This window comes from Limulus polyphemus, unplaced genomic scaffold, assembly GCF_000517525.1.
Source record: "Limulus polyphemus unplaced genomic scaffold, Limulus_polyphemus-2.1.2 Scaffold689, whole genome shotgun sequence".
Lineage (NCBI taxonomy): Eukaryota > Metazoa > Arthropoda > Merostomata > Xiphosura > Limulidae > Limulus > Limulus polyphemus.
In genome coordinates this window covers 232,032-238,387 of record NW_013666299.1, presented here as the reverse complement: position 1 = coordinate 238,387, position 6,356 = coordinate 232,032, and the positions used below count along the sequence as shown (strand labels likewise).

Sequence of the window (6,356 nt, the reverse complement as noted above, 5' to 3'; positions counted from 1 at the left end):
ACGTGTTTTCTTGTGCTATAAAGAGATAGATGGAAAAGAGGTGTCTAACTTTACAAGCGGAGAGATAGGTTTTTCTTGTACTGTTAGGCGAAGTATTTGTTTGGTGTTAGATGAAAAGTGGGATGAATTGATTAATGCCACTTTTGGAAAGGTAATTGAAATTTGAGAATTTTTTTTTTTAATCAGGTAATAATTTAATTATTATTGGGAGATAATTAAATTACTTTATGCAGTTTGTAAATTTTTTTGTCAAAATTGTTTATATTTTGTTTTGTTTTGAAAATGTTTGAACAAACACAAAATATCCTGATAGACTTTTAAGTCTTGTTGCCAGAGATGTGAGTGCGTAAAGGTATCATGATTTTTTTGTTGTTGTTGTTTAAAGGAAAAGAACGTTAGCATGAATAATTGTCACCACCTGTGTTTAGTAGTTCATGAATTCTAATGTAATAAAATATTGTGGAAAGGATTTTTACACAGTACTCCAGTATGTATTTTGTGAAGTTGTTGGGCTTGTTACTTCTATTTTAAGGAGTCTGAGAAAAACTTTAACTGTGAAAAATTAATGCTTTTGAAATGATTATGACTGAGTGTTTAGTGAGATTTAATCTTTCTGTACCTTTATAAAATATTTGTTTTGTTTAAGGCAATATTTCACTCCCTCAAGGCACATGAAAATACTGAAACAATGTAGCACGCTGCTAATTGCAGTTCTTCTAGTAAAATTAAAATAGAACCACTCACACAAAAAACCTGAACAGAGGACAAGGGTGACTAGTAAAATTAAAATAGAACCACTCACACAAAAAACCTGAACAGAGAACAAGGGTAACTAGTAAAAGGTTTTTTGTGTGAGTGGTTCTATTTTAATTTTACTAGTTACCCTTGTCCTCTGTTCAGGTTTTTTGTGTGAGTGGTTCTATTTTAATGAACATAACAAGGGTAACTAAAATTATTGTGATTGTATTTTCACTTGGTCATTACAATGTATTTTATTAAGTTTATTTTTCTTTATATGGATGTAGGATAATTGAACTTTTTACACCAGCTCACTTGTGACACACACACACACACTACTGTACTGTTGCACATCCTTTGGGAAACACTGGTAGTACAGGGAAGTACAGTCATATATATTATCTTTTAATCACACTGTTACCAAGAAAATAATATAAAGATGAATATTCCTATTATTCAAAAATACATCTGATTGCAAATGTTAATATTCATCATAAGTAGAACTGGAGGGGACATATTCCCTCTCTTTTTTTTTGAGATATACACACTACATTCACAATAATTCACCCCCCTGCACACACACACACACATTTACAATATTTTGGTTCCAGATCCTGCCCATGATATTCATCATACATTTTACAATGTATCAATTTTATAGTTAGTTTCTGGCTTTCTTAAACTTGAGTCAAAATCCTACTGAGTAGTTTAGTCAGTGTGTCACTCTAGTATGTATTTATAAAAGTTTAATCCTAAAATATAAATCTTGCTAAATACTTATGGTTCAGAAAAATATTTAAACAGGTAAATTTATTCATGAGGAATTAACATTTTAGATAAAAATATATTTGCATAAATGTTTGAAAACTTTAACCTTGTTTGTAACTGGAAACATTTCTATTTAAGGAATAATAAAGAATAAATCCCTGCATATCTGGTATTTTGAAAAATATTTACACAAGAAAAAGCAAAGGTTTTCTACAAATGGGAGCTGTGCTCTCCGGTAGCTGCATTAATTGTTCAGCATTGAGACATATGTTGTCTGAGTTTGGAAATAAGATTCAAGACAAAGTTGATTTTAATGATTATTAAGAAAACTGCATTGATAATTTTAAAATTAATAGCTGTTGTCAAAAACCAGACTGATCATCTCTTATCTTTGCCTAACAGTGTTTAGTGTTACCATAATAGGCTATCTTGATGTAGAAAATGTATGCTTGTAAGTAAAAAAAAAAGGTAATAGAAATTGAATTTTACTAACCACGTTGTTTCTTGTGTCACTAAAATTAGTAAATTTATCAAACTTGCATACAAAAGGCATTTAAATTTTAAAGCTACAAAAATTCTTGTAAACGTTCCTACAAAAATCATTTAGCTCTTATTTTGCATAAATTAATATTTGTAACTGCATGCTTCAATGCATGTATACGTGACTGTATTAATTATCAGTAATTTTAAACTTTATTTTTTTTCCATTTAAAGTGTGGTAAAATGGTTTTCCAACAGAGCAGTCAGTTAGGCCTGCTAACTGGAGGTACAGGGAATACCAGACTGTGGAGTATAATAACCTCACCAGTTTCCAACTGGGATCTTCTTGGAGGAAGATTCAACATTGATAGTTTCACGACTACAAAACAGGCAAATGTTTAGTGATGTGTCTCGAACTAATAACAGTGAGATGAATACTTTATTTGAAATATAAATTCGATGTGTCCGACCGTACAAGTGAAATGAAACACTAAACTTATATAAGTAACACCCCAAGGTATTGTTAAGTAAAATTTAAAAACGTTAAACAAAACTATGTCTGTTTTAAGAAAAAGATAACTCAAACGTGAATTAAAACCAGGCTTGCAAGAAGTTTAGCTTATGTTACCGTTACTCAAACAAAGTAAAAGTAACATCAAATTCCCAGTATCAAAACCGAAGTTAAACACTGCTAAAATGCAACACTTACAAGTTACAGGTTTCACAATACTGCAGTAAAAGGTCTAGAGTTATGCACAGCTGAAGATTAGCCTAAAATATAACATATCTAACAGTTAGAAAAAGTTTTAATTTTAAAAATAATAGCTCAGATATCCGTCTAAATCACCAAAGATTTTATAAATCTTAAAGCATGGCTGTACCAATGGTAGTGCGAACAGTGAACCTCCACAGATCACTTACCCCCTAAGGGGGGGGCGCAGAATTTATATTTAGCACAGGCCACAATCAGTGATCGTTACAACCCCGTCTTAAAGGGGCAAAATGGTTTTGGGTACCAAAAAGAATAAAGTCGATTTTGGGCATGAAAAATACATTATATTCAAGACCTGTGTTCACTGAGAATTAAGAACTAGGGCATGCCTGATCATTATCCAATTAGCCAAAGGGAAAGATAATTATTTCTGGACTTCAAGTGCTATATTCGTTGCAAAAAAGTAAATTAATTGCACGAATCCACGTCTTGCATACTTTCAAAACAAAAAATATTGAAGTGTTACTTCAGTAAGCGTGTTCATTTAAACTGGGAACCCTGAAAAACAATTGGCAAGAAATGTAAGTATTTTACATGTTGCAAATTCTCTGTTGAAGATGTTTAGTTGGCCAACTATGGGTTGTATTTTGTGAAGATCAACTAGTGACTTGCATTTTATCCTAACTCCTTATCTAACCTGAGCGGATGCTGCCAGCGTCAGGCCGAAAATTCAGATTTGCCCATCATAGGTGATGGCGACCGATAACACATGTTTCTTTGGCTGGAAAGTAATCTAAACCATGTTACTATCCGCCTTTTATAAATTTTATAAGGTATGGTGATAATTATTAGGATATCATGAACGCGCAAACAATTATGGGTTTAAAGAGTAAAACCTGTTTCATTGCTTACACTTCAAACTATATACTATAATTAATTTTTATTTAAACCCAAAATAACTTTAAGTTCACAATCTGATTAAGAAGTGTGTTAATTTTCTATCGCCTCTGAAAACACACGCCACACAGACATAAAAAAAACCTTTAATAAAGAAACTCATTAAATAATCAAGGAGATATAAAAATATCCTTTAACAATGAATAAAATGCATAATAATAAGAAAAACTTTAACAATGAAATAACAGATGAATACAAAAATCGGTCTTTTAATAGAGATGGAAGCACACACTGAAAACCCCTTCAAGATAGAACAGTTGCACATCAAGTAATAATATTTTACATAAATTACATACAACAAATTAAAGAATCCTTTATTCAGTAATTACAATACAACAACAAAATCTTTTACTACAACTCATAATAATAAGGAGAATTAGCGCTTTAGTAACAAAGCAGGTAATAGAATAAAACACACTGGCCTTGATACTGAGGTATGTCCAGATAAAGCTGAATTAACGTTAGAGCTGTATCTGGTAAGACAACTGGATAAATTGGATCGAATTTAGATAAATAGGTTCATTCAAAGTATCGATTATAGAGTAGTACTAAATTTCTTAATAACTGAGTCGATAAATGAAATAAAGAAACTGAAGATGAAGCGTAAAACAAAGTGCACAATCTTGATTATAACAAAGAAACACAACCACGATTGTCATGATATAAAAGACTGTTTAGTTTAGATATTCTTGATTAATTTATTTTTGTGAATGAATATTTTATTATTGATTAGTTTTTGTTGTAATAAGAGTTAAAAGCAGACGATTGTCGGAAGTTTTGTTAATAATTCATTTATGTTGAGACTATCGAACGTCGTGTACAATACATTGATGTCGAGAATATAGTTTTCTAGAAGGCCTAATGATTAAGTGATAGACATATAAATAATTTGAAACGAGCGAAAACAGTAGACAGATAATAACAAAAAATTGTAAAGTTACGGCCAAGGAAAAGTTCGGCGTGAAGTTAACTACCGTAGAAGTGATAGGCCTAATTATTGACATAGGCCTAACGTTTAATATAATAATGGCTGGAGACGGCGTAAATGGGTAATGAAGAAAAACTTTAATATAAGTTTAACATGACAGCAAATGTACAACGTTTCGACACGGTTTTGTCATCATCAGGTTGTACATTTGTACATTTGCTGTCATGTTAAACTTATATTAAAGTTTTTCTTCATTACCCATTTAAGCCGTCTCCAGCCATTATTAGTCTCAAAGTGGGTTCCTCGTCATCGAATTTAACGTTTAATATGTTGGTGTAAGACTAACAGTAGAAAAGGAGATAAGAATAGTTTATCCCGTTAACGCATAGTTCTAAAGTAATTGAATCAGCCTGAAATAACAGGGGATATTTGAAGAAAGAAGACCAAACGATTACACCACAATTGTAAGTGAATCACACACAGAATACTAGTAGTAGTACGATAGTAATAGAGAAGATAATTCGGCTTGTCAACTGAAATTCTAAAGTAATTTAATAGGCCTAAATCATCAGTAAATGGACTTTTGACAAGAAGAAAAGAAGTGTACAGTGTTTAAGATACAAGTAATGTATATAATAGAAAAATAGTTTGGCGTGTCCACTGAATTCTAAAGCAATTCAAAAGGCCTACGTGGACCTTTGAAGTTTGACAACTAAAAGAGAACTGTATAGTGTTTGAGATACAACTATGAGTATGATATATATAGTGTAATTAAGTTTTTCGTACATACGTTTAACTTGTTTTGAATATATTATTTTAAATTTAAAAGAGCGGAATGCGTGCTGTTTATTTATTGTCGAATTTATCGACAACAAGTCACAGACACCTACTGTAGAACTAGAAGAATCCTTAGCCCAACACACCCATATACTTTAATATATACTACCAAACAGTAAATTCCTTGACAATTGGCGACTTTTAGCCAGGATTATACAGTGGTAGAAAGAAAACGTGAACCACAGCGGAAATAAGTAGGCCTCTATATGTACAATTGTAGTAGTTGTGCAATCTTGTGGAGATTACAATCACACTATATAACCATGTTATATTTTGATAAGTAGATAGAAACAGGAGAGCGTCTCGGGTTAAAAGACAGTGAACTGCTTGAGTTTGCTGATTAGCAGAACGAAGAATATATAGTAACGGTACATGAGTCGACTAGTTCTTTATTGAAAAAGTTAAGGAAAATGCAATACTTTTCAAATTAATGAATGCGTTTAACTTTAACCACATTTAAATAAAATCAAACTTAACTTTGCGTCAATTAGCATGATATAACAACAATATTAAGCATTTTACACAGCATTTAGACATTGATAAGTAGTCTGAAATTAATTTCAAAGAACAGCTTATGTTTTTCGCATTTGACAAGAAAAACTGTACGTAAATCAGTGGAGTTCTTGTGTGTGTGTATCTCGAAAACCAATCGACCAATGTACACGAAAATGCTACACAAGATTGGAAGTTAGAATGGGACAGTCCTTCCCAAATTTGGTCCGGATCCGGATTCTGAATCACTTCCAAGCAGTTTTATAATGGGGAGATGGGCATTTTCGCGGTTTTGGGTTAATAACTCTGTAAAGTATGACCGGATTTGTACCAAATTTCATGGGCACATTAAGGTTGAGATTTCTCATTCACACTAGTCACTACCAAAAAATTATCCCTAGATTGTTGATCATTCCTGGATTTGAGAAAGATCTTACTGAGTTT

At 31.9% G+C, this 6,356-nt stretch overlaps 1 protein-coding gene across 1 annotated transcript in view; it reads left to right on the top strand.

Moving 5' to 3' along the window:
• Positions 1–5,017: 5,017 nt before the first annotated feature.
• LOC106459979 (septin-7-like) overlaps positions 5,018–6,356 on the top strand; it is a 72,836-nt gene continuing 71,497 nt past the window's right edge. Inside the window, exon 1 of the mRNA XM_022386565.1 lies at positions 5,018–5,047. The gene's annotated coding sequence lies outside the window, so the exon portion shown is untranslated. The remainder of the gene's footprint in view (positions 5,048–6,356) is intronic.